The sequence below is a fragment of the Zonotrichia albicollis genome, chromosome 2, assembly GCF_047830755.1.
Source record: "Zonotrichia albicollis isolate bZonAlb1 chromosome 2, bZonAlb1.hap1, whole genome shotgun sequence".
NCBI classification, from domain to species: Eukaryota; Metazoa; Chordata; class Aves; order Passeriformes; family Passerellidae; genus Zonotrichia; species Zonotrichia albicollis.
The window spans coordinates 11,627,839-11,644,136 of NC_133820.1; the positions used below are offsets into that span (position 1 = coordinate 11,627,839).

At 52.9% G+C, this 16,298-nt stretch overlaps 1 long non-coding RNA gene across 1 annotated transcript in view; it reads left to right on the plus strand.

Moving 5' to 3' along the window:
* The window catches only part of LOC141727191 (uncharacterized), a 28,171-nt gene that overhangs the window by 7,437 nt on the left and 4,436 nt on the right, over nt 1-16,298 (plus strand). The window lies entirely within an intron of this gene.

The window sequence follows — 16,298 nt, forward strand, 5'->3', positions numbered from 1 at the left end:
CAAGCCAGGCCTTGAGAGGCAGGAGGTTCTGGAGGTGTTGGTGCAAAATCTGCCAGAGGATGTGGAGCAGCAGCACGTGAACCTCACCTGTTCCACACTCACTGAGGAGGGTTGAATGGGATTTGTTTCTTTCTAATTCCCAGGAAGGAAAATGAGTGTGGTTCTTAGTAATTGCAGAAACCTGGAATCAGCAGGGCTGAAAGAGCCTTCAGGATGAGCCAGTGCCACCCCAGCAGCACCCCTGCACCCAAAGCCTGTCCCCAAGGGCCACATCCATCACTTCCAGTGACAGGAACACTTCCCAAGCCAGCCCATCCCGGTGCCTGGCCCTTCCTACCCTCAGGCAAGGGCAGGGCAGGACTTCACAGAATTCCCAGAATCCCAGAATGACCAGGTTGGGAGAGACCTCCAAGGCCATCGAGTCCAGCCCAGCCCCAACCAAACCCTGGCCCCCAGTGCCACATCCAGGCTCTGTTAAACACACCCAGGGATGGGGACTCCACCACCACCCCGGGCAGCCATTCCAGAACTTTCTCACCCTGGCTGGAAAAACCTTTTCCCTGCTCTCCAGCCTGTATTTCCCTTGGTGCAGCTCGAGGCTGTGTGCTCTGGGTGTGTCAGTGCTGCTGCAGACAGAGCCCAGCCCCAGGTGAGCACAGGCCCCTTTCAGGAGCTGTGCAGAGCGATGGGGGCAGCCCTGAGTCTCCTTTTCTCCAGGCCGAGCACCCCCAGCTCCCTCAGGGCTTCCTCACAGGGTTTGTGTTCCCTCTCCAGCCTCGCTGGCCCCTCTGGACGTGCTCAGTGTCCCAAGGTCCTTCCTTTGGGAGGTGCTGCCCAGCTGGCATTCCCTGGCTGCTTTTGCTTTTGCCCCAGTCCCTCAGCAGAAAACACCAGCTGGGATTGCTGCTGCTGCTGCTGTTCCCAAAATTTGCCAAAGCCTGGAAGTGGCAGAGAGGGCCAGATTTGGGTTAGAGCTCAGATAGGTCAATGGCTCCAAAGGTCACGTGGACCGAAAAATCCCGGTGGTGCCATCCCTGTGCCCCAGGAGTGTGGGCTGAAGTGCCCGTGCCAGGGTGCCCTGGGGCTCACCCTGGACCATCCCTGATGGACCCGAGAGCTGAGGCCACAGGTGCAGAGAGGGAGAGGCCAAATCTCTGCTGGAGCAAAAAGGATCTTCAGTGTGCAGGGCAGGGAATGGAGCTGGGGAAGGGCTGGAGAATTCTTGAGAGAGCTGGGAAAGGAGAAAAAGGGGAAAAAGCTGGGGAAGGGGAAAGAGAAAAAGGGGAAAGAGCTGGGAAAGGGGAGAGAAAAAAAGAGGAAAGAGCTGGGAAAGGGGAGAGAAAAAAAGAGGAAAGAGCTGGGGAAGGGGAAAGAGAAAAAAAGGAAAGAGCTGGGAAAGGGGAAAGAGAAAAAAAGGAAAGAGCTGGGATTCAGCCTGGAGAGAAGGAGCAGAGGGAAGCAAAGGGGAACAGGAAAGAGCGGAGGGAAGAGGAAAGGAGTGGAGGGCAGCAGGAGGGAGCAGAGGGAAGGGAAAGGAGCTGAGGGGAGAGGAGGGAAGGAGAAAGAAGCGGAGGGAAGAAGAAAGGAGCGGAGGGAAAGGAAAGGAGCGGGAAGGAGCGGAGGAAGGGAAAGGAGCTGAGGGCAGGCCAAGGTTGCGAACGGACTCGTCCCGGCCCGGCAGTGGCGCTGCGGGGCCCGCAGGGGGCGCTGCGGGGCGGCCGCGCCTCCGCTCCCCCCGGGCCGAGGGACACAGGGACAGACGGACAGGGGGACAGGGACAGACGGACAGGGACAGAGGGACACAGGGACATCATCCCCGGATCACAGAGACAGCCCGTCCGGCATCCCGGCACACAGCACAGCCCGGACAGCTCGGAGAGCTGGGGGTGCTCCCCTGGAGAGGAGAAGGCTCCAGGGAGAGCTCAGAGCCCCTGGCAGGGCCTGAGGGGGCTCCAGCAGAGCTGCAGAAGGACTGGGGACAAGGATGCAGGGACAGCACCCAGGGAATGGCTGCCAGTGCCAGAGGGCAGGGCTGGGTGGGATCTGGGCAATGAGGAATTGTTCCCTGGCAGGGTGGGCAGGCCCTGGCACAGGGTGCCCAGAGCAGCTGGGGCTGCCCCTGCATCCCTGGCAGTGCCCAAGGCCAGGCTGGGCACTGGGGACAGTGGGAGCTGTCCCTGCCATGGCAGGGGTGGGCTGGGATGGGATTTAAGGTCCCTCCCAAGCCAAATCTTTCATTATTTTCATGATTTTATGAGTCAAAGAGAGTGACAAGAGACTTCCTAACTCAAGAACAAAACCCAGAATTCGTCGCTGAATTCTCTCTTTTCCATTGCTGAGGGGGGATAAAAAGGGGATGGAGCCCTTTCAAGGCTTCCAGGGACATTTAACAGCTCGAGTGGAAGTGACAAAAGAGTTGGGCAGGAAAAGCACGACCAGGAAGGGATGAGGGGTCCAGGAATGGGTGAAATGCCCAGGAATGAGTGAAATGTCCAGCACCAGATGGATGTCCCCAAGCAGACCCCAATCCCTGGCTGTGCTCCTGGCTGAGGGTTGGCTCCTGCTCTCTTTGACCTTCTGTTTCCCATCTACAAAAGGTTATCCAGCATCCCCAGAGCACTGTGAGGACAAATCCTGCTGGCTTTGCACAGAGCCCCCACCCTGGGATGGGGCTGGAGAGCCCCATGGACGTGCTCCTGAGCTGGGGCTCCCTGTGAGTGTTTGGCTCCTTCTTTTCCAGCCCTGGGGGTCCCAAATTGCAGGGTGGGAGCTGCATTCTCAGCTTTGTGCCAGGAAGGGGCGGCAGGAAAGCTCAGCCCTGCAGCAGCAGGTGCTGGGCAAGCAAAGTGGACAAAGGGAAGGTAGGATTCCTCCCCAGGGGTGCTCCCGCTTCGTCCCTGGCAGTGAAAAAGTTAAAACTCATAGGGTTATTCATGAATTCCGCTTTTTAAAAACATGTCCCATTAAAATGCAGATTTAGGCTTCCATTTGCAAAGAACATCGTTATTTCCAATTCTGTATGGGAATCCTTTTTGTATTTGTATCTTTTGGGGAGAAAGTCCAGCTGCCTCTTGTGAGATTGCACATATCTCTTCAGATGTCAACAAATCATTGAAAAGTGTCAGAAAGGGGGAAATGAAAGATAATTATTCAAACCATGGAGAGCTGCTTTGAAAGTGAATAGGATCTGTCAGATAGGCTTTGAGAACAGCAGTTGGCTGCTTGCATGGGATATATTAAATGGACATATCCAGAGGAAAGAGATGCTGGTTTAGATTCACACCAGTGGAAGCCTGAGGATTTTTCAGGTGGAAGTAGCTGAAACCACCAGGAATTACTGAGAGAAATCAGATTTTTTTTTTTTGGTTGAAGAAGCAGAAACCACCAGGAAATACTGAGGAAAATCAGATTTTTTTGGGGGAATGGAAATAGCTGAAACCACCAGGAATTAATGAGGAGAAATCAGATTTTTTTTGGGTGGAAGTGGGTGAAACCACCAGGAAATACTGAGGAAAATCAGATTTTTTTGGGGGGATGGAGATAGCTGAAACCACCAGGAACTGCTAAGTGGAAATCAGAATTTTGGGTGGAAGGAGCAGAAACCAGGAATTATGGAGGGAAAATCAGCTGGGAAGGTGTTTTATAGGGTTAGGGTGAGGTGTTAAAGGGAACAGAAAGGTCCCCAGCAGCTTTCCCTCATTTCTGCTCTCTGGCATGGGATGGGGCCGGGCTGGGCTTTGGGTTTGGAGCACCTGGGACAGTGGGAGGTGTCCCTGCCGTGGCAGGGGTGGCACTGGGTGGGATTTAAGGGTTCCTCCCAACCCAATCCAGTCTGGGATTCTGGGATTCTAAAACTGTGCCAAGCCCTACCTGCTCCAGATCCCTAAGGGAAAATCCAAAGAAAGTTTTAAAGTAGCTTTGCTTGCTGCAAATCTTGCCCAAAAGCCACAAAAATGAGATCTCAGTAAAAAGTTCCTGTTAGCTTTTAAGTTCAGGCCAGTATTTTTCACTGTGACACAAGAGCAAACTGAAATTCCATTTCTGCATTCTGACCCTGACCAGAAAACCCCACAGATTAAAGGACAGATTTGCAACCCCAAACACCAACCCAGACTCTGAAATCCTGTTTGAAGGAAGGGCAGGGCCCAGGCAGGTTTGGCAGAGCTGAGTCCCATCCCTGCCCTCCCCAGGTGCCTGCAGGGGCTCCACCAAGCTCCCCAAGGCCCAGGTGGGAGCTGTGACACTCATGGAGAGCAAGGATCCCTCCCAAGGGATTCCTCTGCCCAGCTTCCCCCTGTGGAGTCTTTGCTTCTCTTTTCTGCCAGGGTTGGGATTAAATCTGAGATTGTATTTCTTGTTGGGACTCAGATGTTTTTCAGTTCTTGTCTCTGTCACAGTCCCACAAACCCTGAATTCTGCAGCATTTCATTCCAACAAACTAAAAATGGAGCCCTGTCTCTCTCTCTACAAGGCCTTTGAAAGATAAACTGTCCAATTAAAAAATGACACCTCAATTATTTTCACTTTTAACCCAATACCCAACCACCCATGCCCACAATGGGGACTTTTTTATCCAATGACACAAAACCACCCAAACCCATGGAGAAGAAGGGGAAAAAGGTGAAGAAGAAAAAGATGATGATGATGAGGAAAGATGAAAGATGAAGAAGAAAAACAAGAAAAACAAGAAGGAGAAGGAGAAGGAGAAGGAGAAGGAGAAGGAGAAGGAGAAGGAGAAGGAGGAGGAGAAGAAGAAGAAGAAGAAGAAGAAGAAGAAGAAGAAGAAGAAGAAGAAGCAGCAGCCTCCACCCTAAAACCTCCATCTTGCTTTCTATCTATTCCTGTATTCTAAACCCTTAAACTCCGAGTTTCCCACCCTGTGATATCACACACTTCCACCCCCACAATCCCAGCTCTGTCATTCCATTCTGGAAGCTTCTCCAGGCCCTCAGGCCAGTGCAGTGTTCTCTGGGGGTCAGTGCAAACCCCCCCTGCCCAGCTCTGGCTGTGAGCAGATGCTGTGCTCAGGGAATTTTGCAGATCTTGGGAACACCCAGGGCTCCACTCAGCTCCTGCTGCAGCTCAGGGGGATTAAAATGAGGCAGAAACAGAAAGGGAAGATCTGAAATGAAAGAAGTTTGAAGAAACAAACAGTTTTTTTTAAAGGTTGTCTTTGGGGAGCTCTGTCCTTCCTCCAGGGAGTTTCCCAAGGAGATAATCTTTGAGATGCTGGCACAAGGTATTTAAATCCCTGCTTCAAGACAGGAAAAGAAGAAAGTAAAAAGCTAAAGGAAAAGGTGCCTTTTTTCTGTCAAAACACAATCTACTTCTTACTTTGGGGAAAAAAACAAACAAACAAACACAAAAAATTTGCTCTATTTTACTGATAGTTATTTCTCCAGTGAATGGGGGTTTACATTTCAATGGATTCTTCTGCTGAGAAGGCAGCACTTGGCCTTAGAAAGTCTTCCTCTCCCAGCATGGTAGTGGTGTTCATACTTATATCTAGAAAGTGCTTGAGTTTGGCTTTAATTTTAGTGGGATCTGTGTAGAGACCAATGAGCCAACCCCAACAAGGCATCAGTGGGAGCTCCCTGCTGCTCCCAGGGCAATGGTGCAGTCACCATGCTCAGGATAAGTTCCTGCAGTGTTTTCCAGGGATTTGAGGGAGTTTGGGGGGTTTTTCATGCCAGGTGTGTGTGGCTGAGGCTGGCACTGCAGACCTGGGAGGGTAACACCAGGGCCAGGCCAAAACCACAGCCCCATTCCATGATCTGAGTAGGGCAAATTTAATCCTTTGGGTGTGAGATTTGTAATTCCACAGCGGATTAGGAGCCTCTGCCACTGAAAACTCCACGTTGGGGATGGATTTATTCACCTTTGTTTTAGCTTTTGGGCCTGCAAAGTGTATTTTCATCAGGAGAGCTGGAGTCTGGGGTTCAGGTGTTCCCTCATAAAAAGGCACTTTGTGTCTTAGGGGAGGAGAAGTGGGCAAAGAGAATTTCTGCTAAAGGGCAAAGAGGGTTTTGAATTGGTCTGAATTCAGCTCCAAAGAGCCAAGACAAAGCTGGGCAGGACGGTTTGCTCCTGATTTTGTTTTCATTTCACAGTCAGGATGGTTCTGGTGCTCTGGTTGAGGGAGGAGGAAAAAAGGAAAATTTTTGTGCCCAGCACAAGGTGTGCTTTCCATCCCAGGAATCCCAGATTTCCCAGAGTTGTTGCCACAAAATAATTCACTGGCAAGCCACAGTCATTCTCTGTGTTTATCCTCATGGATTCCCATGAACTCCCAGGGATTCCCATGGATTCCCCTGGATTTCCATGGATTCCCATGAATTCCCATGGGTTCCCATAAATTCCCATGGATTCCCACAAATTCCCATGGATTCCCAGGAACTCCTATGGGTTCCCATTAATTCCCACAAATTCCAATGGATTCCAATAGATTCCCATGAATTCCCCTGGACTCCCATGAATTCCCATGCATTCCCATGAATTCCTATGAATTTCCATGAATTCCCATGAATTTCCATGACTTCCTATGAATTCCCACAGATTCCCATGGATTCCCACGGATTCCCATGGAATCCCATTGATTCACACGGATTTCCATTAATTCTCACAAATTCTCACAGATTCCTATTGATTCCCATGGGCTCTCATGAATTCCCATGGATTCCCATGAACTCCCACAGATTCCCATAAATTCCCACAGATTCCCATAGACTCCCACAAATTCCCATGAATTCCCACGAACTCCCCTGGACTCCCATGAATTCCCACGGATTCCCATTGATTCCCACGGATTCCCAAGGGTTCCCATTGAGTCCCACACATTCTCATGCATTCCCATAGATTCCCATCGATTCCCATGGATTCCCACAAATCCCCATGGATTCCCATGGATCCCCATGCATTCCCATGAACTCCCATGAATCGCCATGGATTCCCACGAATTCCCACAAATCCCCATGGATTCCCATGGATTCCCACAAATCCCCATGGATTCCCATGAATCCCCATGCATTCCCATGAACTCCCATGAATTCCCATGCATTCCTACCCATCCCCACACATTCTCACGCATTCCCAGGCGTTCCCGCTCAGGTGGGGCCGTGCCGAGGCTGCCCCATCCCAGCCCATCCCACCGCCCGCTCGCCGTTCCCGGCTGGCAGGGGCAGAAAGCCGCCCTTGTTCCAGCAGGGCCGGCTGCAGGTGCTGCCCGCAGTGAAACCCTGCTGCCTCTGCTGCTGCTGAAAGGCTGCAGGTGCTGCGCGGCACTTCCTGCACCCCGCGCCTGCCAAGGGCACACAGACCCGCTCTGTTGCCTCCCGAGTGCATGAGAAAAGATGTTTCAATGCTGTCGTCGGATCTGGGTGCTTTGCCACGGAGGACAAAACGTCTCCTGTGAAATTGGGTTTAAATAGTCCTATCTCACTTGTGCTCCGGGGGAGCAGATTCCATTGTGCCGGTGTCCCCTCTGCAGTATGATATCATAGCTTCAGAGGAAGCCTTTATGCCGAGGTCACATCAGTTTGTCCTGGCCATGCAATCATTTTTTGTGCCACGGACAATGTTTTACTGTGGAGATATGGGCCAGATGGCTCAGCCACTTGCAGTCCAGAGTGAAACAGGCTCTTTATTGTGGCTGAATAAACAGAACCCATTGTCCCCCGCTCGTGAAACTCTTGTGGCCGCGGCCGGGCGAAGATGAAGTATGAAATTTTCACGGCTGAGGGAAGAATATGTAAAACAACAAGCAGAACGGGGTGTGGGCTTCCAAAACATTTCCTCACTGTTTTTCCCCCTGGTAGAGATGAGGCATTTTCCATGCCCTGCCACTGTCTGGGGGTGTTTCAGCTCTCCCTGGGCCCCCCTGCTCTGCAGCTCCCACCCAGCCAGGTGTGTGCCTGCACAGGTGCAGCTCTGCCAAGTCTGTGTCTCATCATTTATTGTTTCATAGCCCCCAGAGCTCCCCCTCGGCCCAGGCTCTCCCGTGGGCTGGCAGCACATGGAGCCACGGTGAGTGAGTAGGCAAAAAGAGATTTTCCTCCACACCAAAGAAATAAATTCCTTTCCCCCTGTTTTTCCCCCACCAGGGCAGACACAGCAGCTCAGAGGGTTTTTTCCCTGCAGAAAATTCACGTTTTCCTTTTAAACTCCCCCCACCCATAGTTTCCTCCACGGCAATGTCAGAAGTGTTCCTTTCCTCCCTCTAATTGCAACCCAAGCCAACCTTGACTGGCAAGGAGAAAGTCCCTGACAGGTTTGGGCTGAGTCCAGACCTTCTCAGAGAGTCTGTCAGGCACTGTTTGACAGCATGCAAATGCATGCAAATGAGGGGACACTGGCCGAGCACCTGCGGAAAGTGTCCATCGCCTCTGCCGCTGGGCTCTGCCCGCTCCACACGTGGGGTTTTGGAATGCTGCTCCATCTCCCCGTGCCAGAGGATTCTGCGGCCGTCAGCACAACGCGGCCCGAGCCGAGCCGCGCTCTTTGTCCTGCCGCCGGCGGGGCCGTGGCTCCCGTCCAGCCCTTGTGAAGCCTCCTGCGGACCTTCCCCGCGGCATCCCGAGCCCGCCGGGGGTCCCGGGGCACGGAGCGCCGTCTGCTCGCCGAGAGATGCCAGACAGAAAGGCGGCAGCTGGAGCGGGATGCGCGGGGCGATGCAGCAGCTCCGGGGAACGAGCGGGGACAGAGCGGGGACAGGAACGGGGACAGGAACGGGGACAGGAACCCCGAGTAGGGACAGGAACCTCGAGCAGGGACAGGAACCTCGAGCAGGGACAGGAACCTGGAACGGGGACAGGAACCGCGAGAGAGGACAGGAACCTTGAGCAGGGACAGGAATCTGGAACGGGGACAGGAACCTCGAGCGGGGCAAAGCGGCCAAAGAGGAGCTGAGGCTGCCCCAGCCCTGGGGAGCAGCCGGGGGTACCCTCGGTGCAGCCCCTGGAGGGCTGGAGGGCGCAGGGATGTGCGGAATTCCTGCACCTGGGAGAGCTCCTGAAGGAGAGAAGGGTTGGGAGCTCAGGGACTTAAATTCAGAGCTGGCATGGGAAGAGTTTGGGAGCCTTTGGCACCTTGGATCCAGACCTGGCATGGGAAGAGCAGCTGGGTTTTGAGAATGTGTCAGACACTCATCCCACACCAACTTCCAGCCAAAATTGGGGTGAATACTTCCAAATCCCCTGTGGCAGCTTCGGTTTCACACGGCTGAACATCCCAGCCAGGGTGAGCCTGTGACTGTCTGAGGGTCACACACAGGGCTGGATCCCAGCCTGGGGCACCTGGCACTGCCCTCCCTGGGGGCTGGCAGGGCAGGGGTGCCCTCTCCTGAGCCACAGCCTCAGCTGGGACCACAGAATCACAGATATGGAATGTCCTGGGTGGGAAAGAGCCCACAGGGATCATTAATGAGACCCCCACCAAGCCCAGCCTGGGCATCCCTGGCAGCGCTGGCCAAAGGCTCCTGGAGCTGTGGCAGCCTCGGGGCCGTGCCCATTCCCTGGGCAGCCTGGACAGTGCCAGCACCCTCTGGGCAAGAACCTTTCCCTGCTCTCCAGCTGTGCCATTGGGGGCAGGATCCTCACTCTGCTCCATCTCTCCCAGTAGGAAATGCCAGATTGTGCTGGACTTGAAACCCAACCTGAAACCCAGCTGGTAAAACATCCAGAAAAATCTCAGAGTATGAGGCAGCACATGGACACCACAGCCAGGTGCAGGCCAAGCTTCGAGGGTCAGAGACCTGATAAAATCTGGGGAACATCCCTCGGGGTTGGGGTAGCAGAGCTCTGGGAGATGCAGGCTGGAGCCAGGTGGGTGCAGAGGGGCTGAAGCTGCTCCTGGGCCTTTTCCCCTGGCTGGGCACGGGTGAGAGCCAGGCTGCTGGGCAGGGCCGGGGATGCACAGCCAGCAGGGACCCCCAGAGCTCTCCTGGCAGCAGTTTTGTCACTCACCCCCTGGAGCAGCTCCATTCCCCTGCTCCGTATGGAAATCAGCCCCCGCTTTCTCCGGAGAGAGAAAACCAGCGCTGCTCCGTCCGGGCTTTTTTGTTTGGTTTTTTTTTTCTTCCCACTTTGGAGCCCAAGGTAGCTGCATTTAGAAGCTTTATGTCCTTTCTTTGCCGCTGCGGCAGGGTTGTGGTCACTCAGGCAGCAGTAACTTTGAAAAAATGACCCGTCTACACCCAAACAATAACAGAATCCCCCTTTTTATGTTGGCAACGCCCAGCGCTTTCTCTGCCCTTCAGGACTCCCCACGTAGACGCAACTGTTTGCCCAGCCCTCTTCTGAACAACTTAATTAAGCAAAAGAAAAAGTGTCACTTTCTGCCGGGCTCACAAAAACAGAGCTGTGGGGGTAAGGAGAGGACGCGGCTCCAGCCCCGCATTCCTGGAGGGCTCGGCAGGGACCCCGTCCCCGGCCCGGCCGAGCCTGTGCCCAGGTGCCAGCAGGGCTTGGTGCCACCCCTGTGCCCCTTCCCGGCCCAGCCACGCAGGTTCAGGCAGCTTCCCAAACTTTATGTAGGGAAGAGCAGATTTTCCCTCTGGGGATGGAACTGCTCATCCTCCCAGCCTGGAGGCTCCCAGATCTCGGGTTTTGGTTGATAATTGCAGCCCCAGATGTGCAGGGTGTCTCTGCTTCGGCTCACACGGCTGAAGAACGAGTCTGGACTCTTCACTTTTCGGTCCTGAGGTTGTTTATTAATTCTTATCTATAAAATTTTCTTTCTGCCCAGCCGAGATCTGCTCAGCAGGGCAGCCACAGGCACTCGGTGTTGTCCTTTTACACTACAAACTACATATTACATATTTACACTTAATTCCCAATACCTATCACCTGTGTTAGACAGTGAGCTTCTACTCTAAACCAACCCCAAAGTGCCAACATCACTGCAGAAAATGGAGAACAAGAAGAAGAAGGAGAAAGGCTGGACACACCCAGATTCCTCCATCTTGTCCCCATAACCTCCATACCAAAAATCCTAAAATCTACATTTTCACCCTGTGATAGTTTTATTATTACACTATTCAAACCTGTGTGACTTTCAGGTCCTCATACAAAGCTGGCAACTTGCTCCAGGGGTTATAATCAAATCCCCAGGTGCTCTGGGCTGTGTGCCAGGGTCTCTGAGCCCCCGGCGGGGTCCTGGCTGCTCAGGACAGACAGAGGGATGCACTGATTCCAGCACCCAGATTTGCCTGGATCTGCTCTGGAGCTGCTGGGGATGTGTGGGATGTGTGCTCAGGGGGAGCTGTGCTGGTTCCAGAGCCTCCCTCCAAACTCCTGAGATGCCCCAGGGGAATGAGATCCCTTCCTCTCCTTCCCTTGGAGCTGCCCAGGGAGCTTTGCAGTGCCCATCCCTGCAGGTGTGCCCTGGAGGTGGCACTGAGTGCTCTGGGCTGGGGACAAGGTGCCCATGGGGCACAGCTGGCACTGCATGGGCTGGCAGGGCTGTGCCAGCCCCAGGGATTTGGGGATTCAGGCACACAAGCACACAAACACCCCTCAGCCCTTCCCAGGCTGCTCCAGCTGCTGCCTGTCCAGGGAAAGGGATGAGCCTCTCACCACGAGTGCTTCAAGGGCCTGGGCTCTCAGGGCTTTTTTCTTTAACAAGGGGGAGAAGTTGCTCTTAACCAGGCAGGGGAGGCTGGAGCAGAGCTGTCTGGCTGAGTTATGTTCTCCCCTTCTGGCTTTATCTCCATTAAAGGGGCATAAATTCATTTTGGGCTCCAGTTCTGCAGGGGTCAGGCTCTGCACAGCCCCACATCAATGGCCCGGCTGTTCACCCTGCACACATGGGGGGCTCTGAGGAAGCCTAGGGGGGCTCTTTTCAGATAAAAAAGATAAAAAATAGTGGCTTGCCATTATTCCCTCCCATCCCAGCCAGCCCTTTCCTGCGGCACTTCAGAAACCCTGCAAGCCCCAAACGGGACCATTGCATTTTGAAATAATGAGCATTAACACAGCTAAAACAGGCCCTAAAATGCTTGGCTGGATTTTCTTGGCCTCTTCAAGTGCTGATAAACCCTTTTATCCAGGAGTAAAGGAAGCCAGGCAGCAGAAGTCACATCCCCAAAGACTCAGACCTCTTGGGATGGGGGTGGGATATTCCTCAGGAATTCCGAGGTGGGAACAAGCCCAGCACATTGCAGGAGGGGGGGACTGGAGGGACAAGGTGAGGCAGCACCTGCAGCACCCTCAAATGCCACCCTGGGCATCCTCGGACTTCCCAAACTGCTCCACACGTGCGTGATCATGGAGAGCAGCTGGGAGCAGGAATTTGCCCATGGAAAGGGTGCCCAAGGAGCTTTGCAGTGCCCATCCCTGCAGGTGTCCCCTGGAGGTGGCACTGAGTGCTCTGGGCTGGGGACAAGGTGCCCGTGGGGCACAGCTGGCACTGCATGGGCTGGCAGGGCTGTGCCAGCCTCAGCGATTTGGGATTTGGGGACACAAACCCCAAAGTGCCGGGGTCACGGCCGCCTTTGGGGTGATTTAACCTATTCCACACCGCCAGGGCACAGAGCAGAGTGAGCCGGGCTGGCTCTCAGGGCCATCCCTGCCCCACCGGGAATTCCAGAGCTCCTAAAGGGTGAAGCAGGAGCAGGCTCCAGTGCAGCCTCCTCCCGCTCCTTTCTCCATCCCAGGCTGCGGGATCGGCCCTTCCCTGTGATTAATATCTGGGAAGCTTCTTAACAAGGCCGGGCTTGATAGGTGGCTCTTGTTGGAGGAAATTTATGGCCTGGTACTTCCTCAGCGAGACTTCCCACGTCGAATTGTTGAACATTACTGACCCTGCTGCCCAACACGAGGGGGTGGGGATTTACACAGATGTCTGGTAACTGTGGAAGGTGCAAAAATCCAGAAGAACAACCTGCATGACATCCATTGGAAGCGGCTGGTGCGCAGGGGTCAGGGGGAGGCCCGCGCCAGCGTGTGAGCCGCAGTGTTTTGGTGCAGTTTGTTTTTTGATTAGTGCAGTTCATGACCGGGCCATCCCACCTGAATAACAATCAGCGCGATTCACCGCGGCCCGGGAGAGGGCAGGGCCGCCCGCCGCGCCGCCCATATGGAGCCGGCCCTGGGAAGCGCGGAACCTTCCCAAACCCAGATGGTTCGGCTTGACGGCTCTGGCACGGCCCCAGCAATCGCCTCGGCCGCGATGTGGAACCGGGCAACCGGGCAGGGGCTGAGCCCCGCTCCCCGCAGCCCCGCCCGCCTCCCTGCCGCTGTACGGGAAACAAAGGGAGAGGGGATGCGCGGGCAGCCCGGCGTGGCACGGGTTAACGCGGTAATGGCACGGGGTGGCACGGCATGGCACGGCGTGGCATTGTTAAATTACTGGTTTTTTTTTATTTAGAGATGGGGCAAGCGAAAGATATTTAAAAACTTTTATCCCATTTTCGGTCTCACTTGAAGGGTGAGACAATACAGATGTTATAATTCACACCATCACAATCAGAAGTCAACTATTTCCTGATTACAAAACACTGTAAATGTTTCTTGGCGTATCAGTTTTACCCACATCATGCTGTAAATGTCCCAAATCCAGTCACCTAAATTACCCCTCGTGGGTCCTACTACAGTGTATCTTTTATAGGTTGCATTTTGGCATTTTTTTTGTAAGGCAACCTTTGGAAACTTGTTTTTAGCTCAATTTCTCTCTCGGCAATGTCTGTCCTGTTCCATGGAATTTGTAAGTCAGCATTTCTTGTCTCAAGGTTTGCACATAGACGCACACTGGGTGAGCCTTGTGCCAGGCTTGGGGAATTTTCTATAAATCCATTTCCCACACACATGGGATGGGATGGGATAACAGGATGGGATGGGATGGGATTGTTGGATTTAGAGGTTTTTTTAATTTAGAGATGGGGTAACTGAGAGGTATTTTAAAAACTTTCATTTCATTTTCAGTCTCACATGAAGGGTGAGACATTACAGATGTTATAATTCACGCCATCTCAATCAGAAGCCAACAATTTCCTAATTCCAATTCACTTTAAGTGTTTCTTGGCCTACCAGCTTTAACCACACCATGCTCTGAATGTCCCAAATCCAATCACCTAAATTACCCCTCCTGGGTCCTACGACAATGCATCTTTTATAGGATGTATTTTGGCCTTTTTTTTTTTTTTGTAAGGGAACCTTTTGAAACTTGTTCCTGTTTCTGTTTCTCTCTCAGCAATGTCTGTCCTGTTCCATGGCATTTCTAAGTCAGCATTTCTTATCCCAAGGTTTGCACACAGGTGCACGAACTGGGTGAGCCTTCTGCCAGAGTTTGGGAATTTTTTATAAATCCATTTTCCACATACATGGGATGGGATGGGATGGGATGGGATGGGATGGGATGGGATGGGATGGGATGGGATGGGATGGGATGGGATGGGATGGGATGGGATGGGAAATTATGGGAAGGGATGGGCTGCTGAGCCATGCTGGTGTTAAACCCAGGCTCTGCCCCACTGCAGTTGGGTTTTGCTGTAATTTTTTTATTGTGTGTGATTTTCCTTTTTCCCTGCCGCTGTTTTGCCTCACACAGGTGAGGGGAGCAGTGGGGTGACAGAGCTGTGCCAGGGGCAGCAGGGGGAGGTGAGGAGGTGAAGCTGTTTGGTTTTTGGGAACAGGGACCCTTCTGTGCTGCTCTTTCTGCTGCTTGGGCGGGGAAATCTCCACCTGTGCTGACAGCTCCAGTCCCCATGGACAGAATGAATTTCTCAGAATAAATGGGGTAACTGAGTCCTGCCAGCCCATGCAGTGCCAGCTGTGCCCCATGGACACCTTGTCCCCAGCCCAGAGCACTCAGTGCCACCTCCAGGGGACACCTGCAGGGATGGGCACTGCACCACTGTGGCATAATCACAAGAACAGCAGCTGGAAGAGCCAGAAGGGCACCTCAGGGATAAATAAAACCAAGTCCTGGCCACTCTGGTCCCTGGGTGGGAGGCTGTGGGAGGTGCTGGGTGCTCGGGCAGGGAAGGGCAGGGCAGGAGCTCCGCTGAGCTGGCCGAGGTTCTGGGCCAGGGCTTGGTTCGCTGCCAGCAGCCAGGACACCCTGCAGGGCAGGGGACAGCCAGGAGCCTTTGGACCATCTGGTTCCAGAAAGGCACCGGGCAAAAGTTGGGCTGGGTGACCTTGGAGGGCTCTTCCACCCCTGGGGCTCTGGGCTTTGGTTTTACACCTCGGAGCAGAGCCCTGGGGTGGAGAAACCCCAGGAAAGGGGGAAATCTGAGCCCAGGGCGTTCTTGTTGAGGAGTGGAATGGGAGGGTGTCACAGACACGTTTTATGAAAAATCCTTTTCTTAGGATTTTTCCTCCTGAGAAGCTGCGAGGCCTCAGGAACAAAATGCAAACAATCATTATCTGCTGCTGTGGAATGCAACAGCTGCATCTGGGATTGGTCTCATGTGGTTGTTTCTAATTAATGGCCAATCACAGTCAGCTGGCTCGGACTCTCTGTCCGAGACACAAACCTTTGTTATTCATTCCTTCCTATTCTATTCTTAACCAGCCTTCTGATGAAATCCTTTCTTCTATTCTTTTAGTATAGTTTTAATATAATATATATCATAAAATAATAAATCAGCTTTCTGAAACATGGAGTCAGATCCTCGTCTCTTCCCTCATCCTGGGACCCCTGTGAAAATGGTCAGAGGAAGGGAGGAGGAGGAGGAGGAAGAGGAGGAAGCAGTGCTGAGAAATCCCCAGCCTGAAGAGCCTGCCTTTAGGGTCCTGTCCTTTAGGGTCCAGTGTAGCAGGGAATTGGTATTTGGTGTTTTACTGCTTTTAAAATCGAATTGGTATTTGATGTTTTACTGCTTATAAAATCATTCCTCTCTGAAAACAAGTGAATCCCTAATGCCGAGTTTCCAAACAGACAAGACGAGAGCTGCTAAAAGGAATCATTTACACAAATAGCTTGTACAGGCTCCTTTGAACACTGTGCTCTAAATCTTTTGAGTCTCATGAGTATTCATAGTGGTTTTCAAATAATTTGAAAGCGATTTCTTAATGAAGGCTAAAATATCCCTTTTAAACTTCTAAGTGATGTTGTTTTCCTTGATCACCTCTATGCATCCCATCTTCCCGTGCCCTTCTCTCTGCTGCATATTCATGTCCCTGGGATAATTTCAAGGCGTGTTTGACAGTGATAAATAAAACTCATCCATCATGGAGCAGAACCTCTGGGGAAAATGAACTCTCCCAGTTCCAGCACCGTCCCTCTCTGCATGATTATGAACCTGAGCTGCTCAAACCCCTGGCAGTATTTAAGGAGCTGGCAGAACATTTATTCCTGGT